The 19544-nt window shown below is 43.8% G+C and overlaps 1 protein-coding gene across 2 annotated transcripts in view; it reads left to right on the top strand.

The window, feature by feature from the left end:
* Positions 1–19544, top strand: part of LOC110505884 (FERM domain-containing protein 6) — a 52506-nt gene that overhangs the window by 1531 nt on the left and 31431 nt on the right. The gene's annotated exons all lie outside the window — the stretch shown is intronic.

Below are 19544 nucleotides of genomic sequence, written 5' to 3'. Positions count from 1 at the left end.
GAAGAGAGGTGTGTGTGTGTCCAGCCTGGTCTCATAACCTAGATGTAACATAGTAAATATACATTTGGGAGACTGAAATTAGAAGCCGGATGTGGAGGTCCAGGGCTGGTGTGGAAATATGTGGTCTGCGGTTGTGAGGCTAGTTGGACGTACTGCCAAATGATCTAAAATGACAGAGGCGGTTTGTGGTAGAGAAATGGACATTCAGTTATCTGGCAACAGCTCTGGTGGACATTCCTGCAGTCAACATGTCAATTGCACGCTCCCTCAAAACCTGCGACATCTGTGGCATTGTTTGTTGTGTGACAAAACAGCACATTTTAGTGGCCTTTTATTGTCCACAGCATAAGGTGCACCTGTGTAATGACCATGCTGTTTAATCAGCTTCTTGATATGTCACACTCATCAGGTGGATAGATTATCTTGGCAAAGGAGAAATGCTCACTAACAGGGATGTAAACAAATTAGTTCACAACATTTGAGAGAAATAAGCTTTTTGTGCAATCTTTTATTTCAGCTCATGAAACATGGGATCAACACTTTACATGTTGTGTTTTATATTCTGGTTCAGTATATAATACAAATTGTAATTTGTAACATATCATAAGATACATGTGATGGACATACCATACAAAACAACATATCATACTAAATGGATTGTCTCGGATTTACATACAGAATAATAGGATATGCTCTGAGACCAGGTTGCAGCAGGTCTATATGTTTGCTTGTTGGGGACCTTTCTTCCTGTTTGCTTCAGTATTCAGGAATGCCAACAATTCCCTCCCTGTGGCTTTCCTTCCATTTAATTTCTATCATGGACAAGAGGCAGGGGAAATCTCTGCACGTTTTATTCTGAACTAAAGACATACAATTACTTTGTGCAGATGATATCGTCATATTTTCTTATATAACTCAATTTGACATACTGTATAACTCCTTTCCATATTTCGACCTGAATACCTGTGTGATTGAATTACCTGGAAAAGAAGTTTACCCTTGTAGACTGATCCAATTACCCAGTGGTAGTTTCCTCCACACAATTATGCCTAATAGTTTACTAGTGAAGCTGTAGTTTATGCCTTCGTTGCTCTACCTGGTTTGGGATCAGCTGTAACACTAGGCCTTATGGCTGACAGGATCTGGTAGCTTGATGGATAGGCATGCAGCCCCCTAAAGGCCGTTGCAGACTGTACGTCGGATTCAGTCTTTTACGATCATCACGTCACACTGTGCAATGTTACTAAATTAAAATCTTGATATCAACCTGACCAGATTGAATGATTCGCTTCAGTTCTGTCGTCACATTCTGCGATTAGCTTGAGAGGCTACGTCAGCCAATGTAGGCTACGTCCTCTGTATTTGATCTGCCAATGTGCCAGCACCAGCAGCACTTGTAGTAGAACATTATATTTTGATTGGTCATTTTGTGCATTTCTTAAAGTCCTATCAGGTAGCCTGATTTCAGATGTATCATATAAACAACATTATTTGGGAAATCACTCTTCTTGCACAGCATGAAAACGTTTAAATCAAACTACAGTATTATATTATTCACAATCATTGTTTTATGGTGTGCACACTCCGTGCCGGCCATGTTCCTATTGGTCAGTCACCGGGATCAGCTTGTAACACCAGCCGATGAACGGGCCAAGACGTAGACCCCGTCACGCTGAACGGGCCAAGACGTAGACCCCGTCACGCTGAACGGGCCAAGACGTCTGACAATCGTCTATGGCCTACGAATTTGCCCACAACGTGGACGTTTTGTCAAGGACGGCGAAATCGTCACATAAGACGGCTAAAAATGGTACAGTCCGGCTTAACACATGGCAGTCCAATCAGCTACCTCTGGCTACTACATACATTCTTATGTTTCCTTCTCCAGCTGTTGAAAGAAAACAGAAGAAAAACAATTGCCTGTTTTTGTGCTTATTTGCCTAGTTGATTGAGGATACAGAGCAGCCCCACCTGCTTCAAACTGCTGTTCTCTGGTAAGACTAGAGACAGTAGAACCAGAGTAGAGAGACAGAGCCATATTAAAGACCGTAGAGATCGAGACACATAGATCGTAAAGAGACACAGAGACAGTAAAGTGAATGGTGCTGTGTCTGTCGGGACAGGAATGAAGTCTCCACTGCCTGAGCAGGAAACAAAATAACATGTTTTATGTAGGCCTCCCGAGTGGCGCTGCATCGCAGTGCTAGAGGCATCACTACAGATCCGGATTCGATCCCGGGCTGTGTCGTGACCGTGAGACCCATGAGGTGGAGCACAATTGGCCCAGCGTCGTCCGGGTTAGGAGAATGTTTGGCCGGCTGGGATGTCCTTGTCCCATCGCGCTCTAGTGACTCCTTGTGGCGGCCGGGCGAAATGCTCGCTGACACGGTCGCCAGCTGTATGGTGTTTCCTCCGACACATTGGTGCGGCTGGTTTCCGAGTTAAGCAGGCAGTGTGTCAAGAAACAGTGCGGCTTGGCAGGGTCATGTTTCGAAGAATGCATGGCTCGACCTGCACCTCTCCAAGAATATCACGAAATTGGGGAGAAAAGGGGTAAAAGTATCAACAAAAATATTTAAACAAATATATATTTATTATTATTTATGCAAGTAGGTCTTTCCAGGGCCTTCCAGCTTTACACGGCACAGACCTTTTTTCCTCTGAACAGCTGTTTGTGCTGTTTCAATTGAACCTATTTGTTTCTGCCCATGCCCAAGTCATCCTACCTAGTTTGGTGACATTCTGTGTGAGGGAGCATCCTGCCTTTGTTTTTAATTATTGAGCCTGGGTCACTCTATCCTCCTGAGGATCTTCAGTTTGGAGTTATACTTGCTGTTTGGTTTTATGTGTAAAACCTGACTGATTCACTGACTCCTCCTCCTCCACACCAAAGACCATAACCTCAGGGCTCTCTCTCTCTTTCACTGCTACTGTCGCAATCTATTCTGCAGTGATAACCAGAAAACATAGTTCTGGGTGCTGGAACTGGAGCTCGCAAAGCTGACATAGACTCTTCCATTCAATTCAAAGGTCTTTATTGGCATGGGAAACATATGTTTACATTACCAAAGCAAGTGAAATAGACAAAAAAAGAAAAGGGAAAATAAACCATGAACAGTAAATATTACACACACAAGTAAAAACAATATGTATAGACATTTTAAAGGTTGTTGGCAGTGTTGTAACAATGTACAAATAGCTGAAATATGAAAGGGAAAATAAATACAGCTAAATAAAGGTTGTATTTACTATGGTGTTGTCTCTCCACTGGTTTCCCTTTTCTTGTGGCAACAGGTCACACATCTTGCTGCTGTGACGGCACACTGTGGTATTCCACCCAATAGATAGGGGAGTTTATCAAGATTGGATTCGTTTTGAAATTCCTTGTGTGTCTGTGTAATCTGAGGGAAATATGTGTCTCTAATATGGTCATACATTGGGCAGGAGGTTAGGAAGTGCAGCTCATTTTGTGGGCAGTGTGCACATAGCCTGTCTTCTCTTGAGAGCAATGTCTGCCTACGGCGGCCTTTCTCAATAGCAAGGCTATGCTTACTGAGTCAAAGCTTTCCTTAAGTTTGGGTCAGTCACAGTGGTCAGATATTCTGCCACTGTGTACTCTCTGTTTAGAGCCAAATAGCATTCTAGTTTGCTCTGTTGTTTTGTTAATTCTTTCCAATGTGTCAAGTAATTATCTTTTTGTTTTTCTCATGACTTGGTTGGGTCTGATTGTATTGCTGTCCTGTTTATCTCTCTGTAGGTGTGGGATTTGTTATGGAACTTATTTTTAGGTCGTTGTAGAATTGAATGGCTATTTTCTGGATTTTGATCATTAGCGTGAATCGTCCTAATTATGCTCTGCATGCATTATTTGGTGTTTTATGTTGTACACAAATGTTTTTGCATAATTCTGCATGCAGAGTCTCAATTTGGTTGTTGAGTGGACCCCAGACCTCACAACCATAAAGAGTAATGGGTTACATAACTGATTCAAGTATTTTAAGCCAGATCCTAATTGGGATGTCAAATTTTATGTTCGTTTTGATGTCGTAGAAGGCCCTTCTTGCCTTGTCTCTCAGATGGTTCACAGCTTCGTGGAAGTTACGTGTGGTGCTGATGTTCAGACTGAGGTAGGTATACTTTCTTGTGTACTCGAGGGCAGAAGTGTCTAGGTGGAATTTGTATTTATGGTCCTGGCAACTGGACTTTTTTTTAGAACATCATTTCTGTCTTCCTGAGATTAACGGTCAGGGCCCAGGTCTGCCAGGGCCCAGGTCTGCCAGGGCCCAGGTCTGCCAGGGCCCAGGTCTGTCAGGGCCCAGGTCTGTCAGGGCCCAGGTCTGTCAGGGCCCAGGTCTGTCAGGGCCCAGGTCTGTCAGGGCCCAGGTCTGTCAGGGCCCAGGTCTGTCAGGGCCCAGGTCTGACAGAATCTGTGCAGAAGATCTAGGTGCTGCAGTAGGCCCTCCTTGGTTGGGGGACAGAAGCACCAGATCATCTGCAAACAGTAGACATTTCACTTCAGAGTCTACTAGGGTGAGGCCGGGCGCTGCAGACTGTTCTAGTACACCACACACCTTTTTTTAAATGTGGTAATGTCAATTTTTCAACCATTTAGGAATAAGTAATGGCTTTGATTTCTGGGTCAAACAGATGAAAAATGGGTCTTAGAAAAATTCTCCCAGAAAAAGTCTTAAAAGTTATTGGGTATACATGAAAACACAATGGTGAAGTGAAGACCCTTGCCAACTAATATCAACACTAACATTTCGTTTGGATACATTTTTCTGCATTCTGTAAGTTTAAGAAACATTACCTTGTGCCTTGAAATTCTGTTACCAAAAACCCACATCTTGAAGATATTGTCTGATTTCTCTCCCTCATGAGGAGAGGGATAATGAAAGTTCACAAAGTAACAAGTAAAGGTCGGCCTATCAATTAGTTAGTGTTTTTACTGATATCAATTTTGTTTATGAATTAATAAGTGTTTAAACCTCGAAATTCCATTACAAAATCGGTAAGGCAATAACTGAAAAATCAGTAATGGAATTTCTGAAAAATTGTTAACAGAATTTCTGCAGTTGAATCGGCTACAATGAGAGGTCATAGTAGTCACAAACCAAAGTAGAGTTCTGTAGAGTAAAGAAAAGTATAGTACTGTACAGTACAGCACACGAGTTGAAATCAAATGACATGTATTGGTCACATACACATGGTTAGCAGATGTTATTGGTCACATACACATGGTTAGCAGATGTTATTGGTCACATACACATGGTTAGCAGATGTTATTGGTCACATACACATGGTTAGCAGATGTTATTGGTCACATACACATGGTTAGCAGATGTTATTGCGAGTGTAGCGAAATGCTTGTACTTCTAGTGCAGCAATATCTAACAAGTAATATCTAACAATTCCACAACAAATACCTAATACACACAAATCTAAGTAAAGGAAATTAATAATAATATATAAATATATGGATGAGCAATGACAGAGTGGCATAGGCTAAGATACAATAGATTGTATAAAATACAGTATATGCATATGAAATGAGTAATGCAAGATATGTAAACATTATTAAAGTAACTAGTGTTTCATTTATTAAAGTGACCAATGATTTCAAGTTGAATATATTATAATGGACTACACTCTACTGTGTTTTGCTGTGCTATACTGAACTCTACTGTGCTGTACTATACTGAACTCTACTGTGCTGAACTCTACTGTGCTGTACTATACTGAACTCTACTGTGCTGTACTATACTGAACTCTACTGTGCTGTACTATACTGAACTCTACTGTGCTATACTATACTGAACTCTACTGTGCTATACTATACTGAACTATACTGTGCTGAACTCTACTGTGCTGTACTATACTGAACTCTACTGTGCTGTACTATACTGAACTCTACTGTGCTGTACTATACTGAACTCCACTGTGCTGTACTATACTGAACTCCACTGTGCTGTACTATACTGAACTCTACTGTGCTGTACTATACTGAACTCTACTGTGCTGTACTATACTGAACTCTACTGTGCTGTACTATACTGAACTCTACTGTGCTATACTATACTGAACTCTACTGTGCTGAACTCTACTGTGCTGAACTCTACTGAACTCTACTGTGCTGAACTCTACTGTGCTGTACTATACTGAACTCTACTATACTGAACTCTACTGTGCTGTACTTTGATGTTCAAACTTGTAAAAAGGTAGACTTTGTTAGCAGATGATGTTACTCTTCAATAACACAGACCCCCAAAGCAAATTAGGGAAAGGAAATGGATTTATTCTTATTCAAATAGGACAAATCATGCGGAGAGGTAGATGTTCATGTGTTCAGTGATTCTCTCCTGAACAAAGAGACAGGATGTAGTTTATAACCCCGCCCTAACCCCTGGACCAATTAGAATTCTTGCAATAAAACTGGGCCAATGGCCAAATACCAACTATCCTGTTTCAGACTCAATATATAGACAAATTCCTCCCATGTCTCTGCATTAATCCCCTGTTACAGAAAATCCACAATTTCCCTTGATCCTTAGTACTTTATTGACCTGTCGTCCTCTGTCGTCCTCTGTCGTCCTCTGTCGTCCTCTGTCTCTGCGTTATCTTCAAAATATTCTTAACTTCTAGGATTGGTTCAGATTTGGTCTGGGCCATCCAAATTTGGTCTTCTTTGGGGTCAGAGCTCATTAAAATAATAGCCAGGTGTGTAGAATAATACCCATATATACAAAGAGGATTTTGCATATTTATATTTGTGTATCTATTTAGGATACTTCTCCGTGAAGAGAATGACATTCATATCCATCATTATGCATTTATTTGTTGTACAGATCCGGAACCCATGATGAAATTCCTTTTTTCGCAATTCCGTTACAGGATGTAAATCCACTTAAATCATCAAAATGGATGTTTTTCATTGTGTCACGTCGTAGCTGACACCCCCTTCTTTCCGCAGACATCGTTGAATCTTAATTCGGAGCGGATATTTACGTGGGAATAAACAAAACAAGCCATGAGGTCAAAGGAATTGTCCATAGAGCCCCGAGACAGGATTGTGTCGAGGCACAGATTTGGGGAAGGGTACCAAAACATGTCTGTAGCATAGAAAGTCCCCAAGAACACAGTGTCCTCTATCATTCTTAAATGGAAGAAGTTTGTAACCACCAAGACTCTTCCTAGAGCTGGCCGCTGTGAGCAATCGGGGGAGAAGTGCATTGGTCAGGGAGGTGACCAAGAACCCGATGGTCACTCGGGTCACGCTCCAGAGTTCGTCTGTGGAGTTGGGAGAACCTTCCAAATAGACAACCATTTATTGTAGTGGCCAGATGGAAGCCACTCCTCAGTAAAAGGCATATGACAGCACACTTGGTGTTTACCAAAATGGACTCTGACCATGAGAAACAAGATTCTCTGGATGAAACCCAGATTGAACTCTTTGGCCTGAATGCCAAGCATTACATCTGCAGGAAACCTGGCACCATCCCTATGGTGAAGCATAGTGGTGGCAGCATCATGCTGTGGGAATGTTTTTCCACGGCAGGGACTGGGAGACTAGTCAGGATCGAGGGAAAGATGAACGGAGCAAAGTACAGAGAGCCTTGATGAAAACCTGCTCTAGAGCACTCAGGACCTCAGACTGAGGCGAAGCTTCACCTTCCAACAGGACAATGATCCTAAGCACACAGCCAAGACAACGCAGGAGTGTCTTCGTGAGAAGTCTCTAAATGTCCTTGAGCAGCTAAGCCAGTGCCCGGACTTTAACCTGGGGAGACCTGAAAATAACTGTGCAGCGATGCTCCCCATCCAACTAGACAGAGCTTGAGAAGATCTGTAGAGAAGAATGGGAGAAACTCCCCAATTACAGGTGTGCCAAGCTTGTAGCGTCACACTCAAGAAGACTCGAGGCTGTAATTGCTGCCAAAGATGTTTCAACAAAGTACTGAGTAAAGGGTCTGAATACATATGTAAACTTGCAAAAATGTCTAAACCTGTTTTTGCTTTGTCATTATGGTGTATAGATTGATGAAAAAAACTACAATTTAATCCATTTAGAATAAGGCTGTAACGTAACAAAATATGGAAAAAGTCAAGGGGTCTGAATACTTTCCGAATGCACCGGCCATTTTTAAGTCTGTTACTTGTCCTACACTATATAAGTAATGTGGCGCTATTTGGGGGACAGTCCATGAGTATACTTTACCCTTTAGTCATATCTTATCTGTGAACTGTGTTCCTAGAGTTGTAAGTGTCTGAGGACAATATGACACAGTAACGTAAGACTGATGGCACCATGAGAAAGGATGGTCAACTTGAGCAACTAGCGGTGCTGGACAACCAGCGGTGCTGGACAACTAGCGGTGCTAGACTACCAGCGGTGCTAGACTACCAGCGGTGCTAGACTACTGGACTACCAGCGGTGCTAGACTACCAGACTACCAGCGGTGCTAGCCTACCAGCGGTGCTAGACTACTGGACTACCAGCGGTGCTAGACTACCAGCGGTGCTAGACTACCAGCGGTGCTAGACTACCAGCGGTGCTAGACTACTGGACTACCAGCGGTGCTAGACTACCAGCGGTGCTAGACTACCAGCGGTGCTAGACTACTGGACTACCAGCGGTGCTAGACTACCAGCGGTGCTAGACTACTGGACTACCAGCGGTGCTAGACTACTGGACTACCAGCGGTGCTAGACTACCAGCGGTGCTAGACTACTGGACTACCAGCAGTGCTAGACTACCAGCGGTGCTAGACTACTGGACTACCAGCGGTGCTAGACTACTGGACTACCAGCGGTGCTAGACTACTGGACTACCAGCGGTGCTAGACTACTGGACTACCAGCGGTGCTAGACTACCAGCGGTGCTAGACTACCAGCGGTGCTAGACTACTGGACTACCAGCGGTGCTAGACTACCAGCGGTGCTAGACTACTGGACTACCAGCGGTGCTAGACTACTGGACTACCAGCAGTGCTAGACTACCAGCGGTGCTAGACTACTGGACTACCAGCGGTGCTAGACTACTGGACTACCAGCGGTGCTAGACTACTGGACTACCAGCGGTGCTAGACTACTGGACTACCAGCGGTGCTAGACTACCAGCGGTGCTAGACTACCAGCGGTGCTAGACTACTGGACTACCAGCGGTGCTAGACTACCAGCGGTGCTAGACTACCAGCGGTGCTAGACTACTGGACTACCAGCGGTGCTAGACTACTGGACTACCAGCGGTGCTAGACTACCAACGGTGCTAGACTACTGGACTACCAGCGGTGCTAGACTACTGGACTACCAGCGGTGCTAGACTACCAACGGTGCTAGACTACTGGACTACCAGCGGTGCTAGACTACTGGACTACCAACGGTGCTAGACTACTGGACTACCAGCGGTGCTAGACTACTGGACTACCAGCGGTGCTAGACTACTGGACTACCAGCGGTGCTAGACTACCAACGGTGCTAGACTACTGGACTACCAGCGGTGCTAGACTACCAGCGGTGCTAGACTACCAGCGGTGCTAGACTACCAGCGGTGCTAGACTACTGGACTACCAGCGGTGCTAGACTACTGGACTACCAGCGGTGCTAGACTACCAACGGTGCTGGACTACCAGCGGTGCTGGACTACTAGCGGTGCTGGACAACCAGTGGTGCTAGACTACCAGCGGTGCTAGACTACCAGCGGTGCTAGACTACTGGACTACCAGCGGTGCTAGACTACTGGACTACCAGCGGTGCTAGACTACCAACGGTGCTAGACTACCAGCGGTGCTGGACTACTAGCGGTGCTGGACAACCAGTGGTGCTAGACTACCAGTGGTGCTAGACTACCAGTGGTGCTAGACTACCAGCGGTGCTAGACTACTGGACTACCAGCGGTGCTAGACTACCAACGGTGCTAGACTACCAGCGGTGCTGGACTACTAGCGGTGCTGGACAACCAGTGGTGCTAGACTACCAGCGGTGCTAGACTACCAGCGGTGCTAGACTACCAGCGGTGCTAGACTACCAACGGTGCTAGACTACTGGACTACCAGCGGTGCTAGACTACCAGCGGTGCTAGACTACTGGACTACCAGCGGTGCTAGACTACCAGCGGTGCTAGACTACTGGACTACCAGCGGTGCTAGACTACTGGACTACCAGCGGTGCTAGACTACTGGACTACCAGCGGTGCTAGACTACCAGCGGTGCTAGACTACCAACGGTGCTAGACTACTGGACTACCAGCGGTGCTAGACTACCAGCGGTGCTAGACTACCAGCGGTGCTAGACTACTGGACTACCAGCGGTGCTGGACTACCAGCGGTGCTAGACTACCAACGGTGCTAGACTACTGGACTACCAGCGGTGCTAGACTACCAGCGGTGCTAGACTACTAGACTACCAGCGGTGCTAGACTACTGGACTACCAGCGGTGCTGGACTACCAGCGGTGCTAGACTACCAACGGTGCTAGACTACTGGACTACCAGCGGTGCTAGACTACCAACGGTGCTAGACTACTGGACTACCAGCGGTGCTAGACTACCAGCGGTGCTAGACTACTGGACTACCAGCGGTGCTAGACTACCAGCGGTGCTAGACTACTGGACTACCAGCGGTGCTAGACTACTGGACTACCAGCGGTGCTAGACTACCAGCGGTGCTAGACTACCAACGGTGCTAGACTACTGGACTACCAGCGGTGCTAGACTACCAACGGTGCTAGACTACTGGACTACCAGCGGTGCTAGACTACCAGCGGTGCTAGACTACTGGACTACCAGCGGTGCTAGACTACCAGCGGTGCTAGACTACTGGACTACCAGCGGTGCTAGACTACTGGACTACCAGCGGTGCTAGACTACCAGCGGTGCTAGACTACCAACGGTGCTAGACTACTGGACTACCAGCGGTGCTAGACTACCAGCGGTGCTAGACTACCAGCGGTGCTAGACTACTGGACTACCAGCGGTGCTGGACTACCAGCGGTGCTAGACTACCAACGGTGCTAGACTACTGGACTACCAGCGGTGCTAGACTACCAACGGTGCTGGACTACCAGCGGTGCTGGACTACTAACGGTGCTAGACTACCAGCGGTGCTAGACTACCAGACTACCAGCGGTGCTAGACGCAGCCATAGTGTCTCACATCATGTTCAACTCCCTGGGAGTATCCCAGGCTTCTATTGACTGTGGTTGTAAACATGATCTTCAGAACCAGGGGAGTATCCCAGGCTTCTATTGACTGTGGTTGTAAACATGATCTTCAGAACCAGGGGAGTATCCCAGGCTTCTATTGACTGTGGCTGTAAACATGATCTTCAGAACCAGGGGAGTATCCCAGGCTTCTATTGACTGTGGCTGTAAACATGATCTTCAGAACCAGGGGAGTATCCCAGGCTTCTATTGACTGTGGTTGTAAACATGATCTTCAGAACCAGGGGAGTATCCCAGGCTTCTATTGACTGTGGTTGTAAACATGATCTTCAGAACCAGGGGAGTATCCCAGGCTTCTATTGACTGTGGTTGTAAACATGATCTTCAGAACCAGGGGAGTATCCCAGGCTTCTATTGACTGTGGCTGTAAACATGATTTTCAGAACCAGGGGAGTATCCCAGATTTTGTATTGATATGTCTGTGCATATCCTGTTGTGTCATACAATACCTTTCATCAGCTAAGTTGTTTTTAACAGAAGGATTTGCCTCATTTAAAACAAAACGCCAGGCTGTGGGTGTATTGTATATGAGTAATACCAGTTTGTTTTTCCCAACCCTTTTATTTAAGGCCACATACTCTGTTCTGAGCGGATATAACGGTTGAGGGGATTTCTCTTCTCAGAGCATAGGTCTTCTTGTGCTAGTTTAGCATGTCACAGAGCTGAATACAGAGCTCCATGATGAGCCTCGAGGGAGGGCGGGAGGGAGGGAGGGGAGGGAGAGAGGGAGTGAGGAGCGAGAGAGGAGCAGGTGAAAGCGCGAGGTGAGGAAGAGAGACTGCTGCTGACTGTTTAAACATGCCTGGAAGCTCGGGCGGTTTGAGGTTGTGTGTGTGTGTGTGTGTGTACTACGGATGTGTGTTTGGGGTGTGTGTGAGTGTAGTATGTAGGGCTGGGCGATATGGCCTATAAATCATATCTATATTGTTTTCAAACTTATGGCCGATTCACTATATGTAGAGTATCTCGCTTAAAACAAATCTCGAAATAAACTTTGTTGTACAATATTTAAAGGTCAAATTTAGTGCATTTCAAACAGTCAGCAATAATATACGTAATTCAGGGCTTGTGAAATTATACCTAGGCTAAATATAAGCCTTCCGCAACGTGATTATTTTTTTGCAAAAATCACTGCTCTGGCTTACAGGTTTGTCTATGAAAAATGCAATTTTGAAGATATATTTAACCAGAACCATGCATACATAATGTACATTCACTAATAATGACTAGCAGGCATTATAGAACCTCAAATGCAATAGCAAGTTAAAACCACTTGTCCGAGAGGAAGAACTGTTGGAAGAACATCAACATTTTGCTACACCTGCTAACATCTGCAAAATATGTGTAGGGGCATGTGGAGGGGCTTGGTGTGTGTTAATGGGAAGGTGGCGACGACGACACAAAAGACAACGTGAGAACAAGCGGACATAAACACTCATTAAAACGAAAAACACAACTAGATTATTGTGATACAGGCATTGGGAATAACGTGCCGAAAACCATAAAATCGAATGAATCTGGGAACCAGATGTGAAATGATTTGAAACCTTTAAAAAAATATATATATTATTCCTAACCTTTTAAAAAAATATATATATTATTCCTAACCTTTAAAAAATATATATATATATTATTCCTAACCTTTTAAAAATATATATATTATTCCTAACCTTTTAAAAAAATATATATATTATTCCTAACCTTTTAAAAAATATATATATTATTCCTAACCTTTTTAACGTTATTATTAACACTCTAAAACTGTTGGTCTGTTCCAGCTCAGCAAGAATCGTAATGGTGACATTTTCTTATTATTTTTTTATCTAAAGGTAGTGAAAGGTAACAAAATTGTTTTAAAATGATTAACACCTTCCCTGTCCAGAAGCACCGTTTAAAAAATGTTTTTGTTAATTCACTACGACGATTAAATTATCACCATGAATGTGTAGACAAGTTGAGTCAAACTATGACAGAAAATTGCTATTCATTTAGTCAATCATAATAACCGTTAGTCACCTTTCATGACTTCAAACACACCTTGATGATGTTGTCTGGCTGTCGGCTATGTTACAACATTTACTCTTACATGGCCCCAGTGGTGGAAAAAGGACCCAGTAAAATCCTACTTGAGGGAAAGTATTTGGTTTAAATATACTTAAGAATCAAGTATAAATCATTTCAAATTCCTTATTAACGAATCTTTTTTTTATTTTATGTTGTTTTATGGATAGCCAGGGGCACACTCCAACACTGACATACAGTGCCTTGCAAAAGTATTCATCCCCCTTGGCGTTTTTCCTATTTTGTTGTATTACAACCTGTCATTTAAATAGATGATTATTTGGATTTCTTGTAATGGACATACACAAAATAGTCCAAAGGTTTTCAAAAAATTCTAAAAAATGGAAGTGGGGTGTATATGTATTCACCCCTTTGCATGATCTGTCACATGACCTCAGTATATACACACCTGTTCTGAAAGGCCCCAGAGTCTGCAACACCACTAAACAAGGGGCTCCACCAAGCAAGCGGCACCATGAAGACCAAGGAGGTCCAAACAGGTCAGGGATGAAGTTGTGGAGAAGTACAGATCAGGGCTGGGTTATAAAAAAATATCAGAAACTTTGAACATCCCACGGAACACCATTAAATCCATTATTAAAAAGAATATGGCACCACTACAAACCTGCCAAGAGAGGGTCACCCACCAAAACTCACGGAGCAGGCAAGGAGGGCATTAATCAGAGAGGCAACAAAGAGACCAAAGATAACCCTGAAGGAGCTGCAAAGCTCAACAGCGGAGGTATGACTTAAAGATTGCTGTACACCAGTGGAACCCATCCAACTTGAAGGAGCTGGAGCAGTTTTGCCTTGAAGAATGGGCAAAAATCCCAGTGGCTAGATGTGCCAAGCTTATAGAGACATCCCAAGAGACTTGCAGCTGTAATTGCTGCAAAAGGTGGTATATATATATAAGTATATAGTTTAGGGGGTGAATAGTTATGCACGCTCAAGTTTTCAGTTTGTTTTCCTTAAGTCTTGTTTGTTTCACAAGAAAAAATATTTTGCATCTTCAAAGTGGTAGGCATGTTGCGTAAATCAAATTATATAAACCCCCCCAAAAATCTATTTTAATTCCAGGTTGTAATACAACAAAATAGGAAAAATGCCCAGGGGGGTGAATACTTTTGCAAGGCACTGTAATTTACAAACAAAGCATTTGTGTTTAATGAGTTGGCCAGATCAGAAACAGAAGATGACCAGAGATGTTCTCTTTAAGTGTGTGAGTTAGACCATTTTCCTGTCCTGCTAAGCATTCAAAATGTAACAAGTACTTTTGGGTGTCAGGGAAAAAAAATGTATGGAGTAAAAAGTACATTATTTTCTTCAAATGTAGTGAAGTAAAAGTATAAAGTCGTCAAAGACCAAAAAACTACTTAAGTACTTTACACCACTGCATGGCATCCTATCCCCTATAGAGTGCACTGCTTTTGACCAGCAGCAATAGGGGATTTGGTCAAAAGTAGGGCACTATATAGGGGATCTGGTCAAAAGTAGGGCACTATATAGGGGATCTGGTCAAAAGTAGGGCACTATATAGGGGATCTGGTCAAAAGTAGGGCACTATATAGGGGATCTGGTCAAAAGTAGGGCACTATATAGGGGATCTGGTCAAAAGTAGGGCACTATATAGGGGATCTGGTCAAAAGTAGGGCACTATATAGGGTGCCATTTGGGACGTAGCCCAGGCGTTCAGACTGCTACAGACTGTTGAGTCTCTTGATTCCTTGGCTTAACTGGCTCTGTATTTTAATAAAACACCTCCATGATCAGGTATCGTGACACCTCCGTGAATACCCAAATTATCACCTCCGTGAATACCCAAATTATCACCTCCGTGAATACCCAAATTATCACCTCCGTGAATACCCAAATTATCACCTCCGTGAATACCCAAATTATCACCTCCGTGAATACCCAAATTATCACCTCCGTGAATACCCAAATTATCACCTCCGTGAATACCCAAATTAACTTAGAAGATTTGTTGGATTCTGATGATGACACTTGATGGTGATGATGACACACCCCCCCCCCCCCCCGGTAATATTAACCAATGTGTTAACTATTTATACACTAATACATTAGTTTATAAACCACTTATCATTCATAGTTCTATACCTTAACGAAGGTGTCAGTTTCCCACCATCTGCTTATCATACATCATTATACTGCTGCTATCATCATAGGGGCTCCCGAGTGGCACAGCGGTCTAAGGCTCTGTATCACAGACCCTGGTTCGATTCCAGGCTGTATTACAACCGGCCGTGATTGGGAGTCCCATAGGGCGGCGCACATTTGGCCCAGCGTCGTTAGGGTTTGGCCGGGGTAGGCTGTCATTGTAAATAACAATTTGTTCCTAACTGACTTGCCTAGTTAAATAAATACAAATAAAACATAACAGATGTGATTATACATACATACATACATACATACATACATACATACATACATACATACATACATACATACAGTGGGGCAAAAAAGTATTTAGTCAGCCACCAATTGTGCAAGTTCTCCCAATTGAAAAGATGAGAGGCCTGTAATTTTCATCATAGGTACATTATACCATTCACATGTCATGAACACAGCACCATGATGCCCTGTAGTATATAGTACCATTCACATGTCATGAACACAGCACCATGATGCCCTGTAGTATATAGTACCATTCACATGTCATGAACACAGCACCATGATGCCCTGTGGTATATAGTACCATTCACATGTCATGAACACAGCACCATGATGCCCTGTGGTATATAGTACCATTCACATGTCATGAACACAGCACCTTGATGCCCGCTAGTATATAGTACCATTCACATGTCATGAGCACAGCACCATGATGCCCGCTAGTATATAGTACCATTCACATGTCATGAACACAGCACCTTGATGCCCGCTAGTATATAGTACCATTCACATGTCATGAGCACAGCACCATGATGCCCTGTGGTATATAGTACCATTCACATGTCATGAACACAGCACCTTGATGCCCGCTAGTATATAGTACCATTCACATGTCATGAGCACAGCACCATGATGCCCTGTGGTATATAGTACCATTCACATGTCATGAACACAGCACCTTGATGCCCGCTAGTATATAGTACCATTCACATGTCATGAACACAGCACCTTGATGCCCTCTAGTATATAGTTAGTACCATTCACATGTCATGAACACAGCACCATGATGCCCTGTAGTATATAGTTAATACCATTCACATGTCATGAACACAGCACCATGATGCCCTGTAGTATATAGTACCATTCACATGTCATGAACACAGCACCTTGATGCCCTGTAGTATATAGTTAATACCATTCACATGTCATGAACACAGCACCATGATGCCCTGTAGTATATAGTTAATACCATTCACAAGTCATGAACACAGCACCTTGATGCCCTCTAGTATATAGTTAATACCATTCACATGTCATGAACACAGCACCTTGATGCCCTGTAGTATAGAGTTAATACCATTCGCATGTCATGAACACAGCACCTTGATGCCCTGTAGTATATAGTTAATACCATTCACATGTCATGAACACAGCACCATGATGCCCTGTAGTATATAGTTAATACCATTCACATGTCATGAACACAGCACCTTGATGCCCTGTAGTATATAGTTAATACCATTCACATGTCATGAACACAGCACCATGATGCCCTGTAGTATATAGTTAATACCATTCACATGTCATGAACACAGCACCATGATGCCCTGTAGTATATAGTTAATACCATTCACATGTCATGAACACAGCACCTTGATGCCCTGTAGTATATAGTTAATACCATTCACATGTCATGAACACAGCACCTTGATGCCCTCTAGTATATAGTTAATACCATTCGCATGTCATGAACACAGCACCTTGATGCCCTGTAGTATATAGTTAATACCATTCACAACTTTCTACTTCAGTTAGGCCGTGCTGATGGAAATCTAGTTGGGGCCAGTCAGTCTGCGTCCTACATAGCACCCTAAAATAGGCTGTCATTTCCCCGGCAGACAAACAAACATGTCTGGAGGCTGATCTTATGGAGTGGGATGTGGGATGGAATTTTACGCTGATATTGACCTGAATGTCTTTTTTTACGCCAGCACTGACAGCACGGAATAAAGTGGTAACTGGTAACCATGGTAATAACACAGTTGGTTACAACGTTTCATAGTGAAACACAATGATGACATGCTTGGCAAAGGCACCTCTGACCTCTACTCGGATGCCTGCCCTTGGCAGTATGAGTGGATTGTTAGGTGCTGGAGACGATGAGTGATATTTGATTGCCAAGGAAACACTTTGTCATAACCTCTTTTCATATCAACAGTTATTTGTCTGAGGCTTATCCTGGTGCTCTGAGGTGTAGAAGACCACGTGAAGTTTGATCTCACTGCTATTCCTGCAGGCTGGCATAGATACAGAGTGGATGTAGTATAATGGGCCATTCCCCTTATTACAAAGCGTTGCATCACATTGGTTCATATGATATGATACAATCTGCCCAGTGCCCCGCCCACATTTCTGATCCATCTTCAGCTGAGTAGTTTACATCTTCCCTCTCTCCCTGTTCCAGTGGAGCTCTGCCAGCCAGGCCTACTGCAGATTGTAAGCTACTCAGCTGATATTTATTTATATACATCTTTATTTTATTTAACTAGCCAAGTCAGTTAGGAACAAATTTGGCCAATGAACAATGATGGCCTAGAAATTGGGGTTAACTGCCTTGTTCAGGAGGCAGAACGACAGCTTTTAACTTTGTCAGCTCGGTGGGATTTGATCTTGCAACCTTGCAACCTTTTTGTCCAACACTCTAACCAGTAGGCTACCTGCCGCCCCTGATAAACCAGAGTTGGCCAGAGGACCACACTAAATAGTCATATCCTCTTTGGGCCGCTGTGTTTGATCTGGGACAGATGCTAGGAAGAAGTAGGAAGTGGTTTTGGGGGTCCACAGAGGTGATTTCTAGCCGGAGTCAGTCTGTGTGCCAAAACAAACATGTTTTGTCTGACAACGACAATGGATTTGTCAAGAGCACAAACACATCCGGGACTATATACATTTGAGATGCAGCTGATATACAGTGTATGATTGAGGGCAACATTTCCCTACCAAATGCAAAAACCAAGTGAGACCAGGGGAGGGCCACACTGACCTGTACCAGGGTCCAGCTGTATGACTGCTGAGAACAGCACTTCCAACTGGAGAGGGAAAACAGAACGATGTTGTTATTGGCCAGGTCACCTCAGTCTGACGACACTACTGTATCCTGTCTGTATTGACCTAGCATCTTCATGACTCTTCTTCTCCGCACTTCTTTTCTTCATATTCCTCATCTTCGTCCTCTCTATCGTGTAATGTTTACGATTACAGCATGCCTTGGGGATATCGTAGTGCTGTCTGTCAGTCCTTCCTGTCTCTATTTCCATAACTTCCTGGAGCTCCGTGGTACACTGACTGTTTTTCTTGCTCAATATACAGTCCATGTCTTCTAAACACAGTGGAGGAGTAAAGAGGGATCGTACAGGGGTTCCCAACCTTTAATACTCTGGCCCCCTGAGTAAACATCTCACTAAGGTATGCAATCACTAATATGACAAGAGGAACTGATGATGCGCTACCCAATTTTGGAAATTGCTTCTTGTGCATTCTACTATTACAACATTCAAGAGTAAGTTTAAAGCCGGACTGGGTTCCCCCTGCCGACGCCACAGTTTGGGAACCACTGGGATAGTAGAAACATCATGTTCATCCATCGTCCCCCACATTCTGGTCTTTCCTTTCCCACTAGCAACACTCTTAGAAAGAAGGTTCTTCAATTGTCCTCATAGGAGGAGGACCTTATGAAAATAACAATTTTTGGTTCCAAGTGGAACCCTTTCGATAATACAAGGTTCCATGTAATTACTAAAAGGTTCTGAATAGAATAAAAAGGGTTGTTGGTGATGAACAAGGTTCTAAACGTGTAGCTCGCTCCCCCACCGTTCTGTACATGTCTCTACATCCCTAACATTCCTGTTGAATCAAAATATTCCCTATCCCGTGGAGCTGTCAGGAGTTTTTGCATGTAGCCTGTGTATGCAGGAGTCGGGGTGCATGTAGCCTGTGTATGCAGGAGTCGGGGTGCATGTAGCCTGTGTATGCAGGAGTCGGGGTGCATGTAGCCTGTGTATGCAGGAGTCGGGGTGCATGTAGCCTGTGTATGCAGGAGTCGGGGTGCATGTAGCCTGTGTTTGCAGGAG

Source organism: Oncorhynchus mykiss, chromosome 25 (genome assembly GCF_057628025.1).
Source record: "Oncorhynchus mykiss isolate SJ-2025 chromosome 25, ASM5762802v1, whole genome shotgun sequence".
NCBI lineage: Eukaryota > Metazoa > Chordata > Actinopteri > Salmoniformes > Salmonidae > Oncorhynchus > Oncorhynchus mykiss.
The sequence above is the reverse complement of the archived record's forward strand: the minus strand, read 5'-3'. Positions and strand labels throughout refer to the sequence as shown.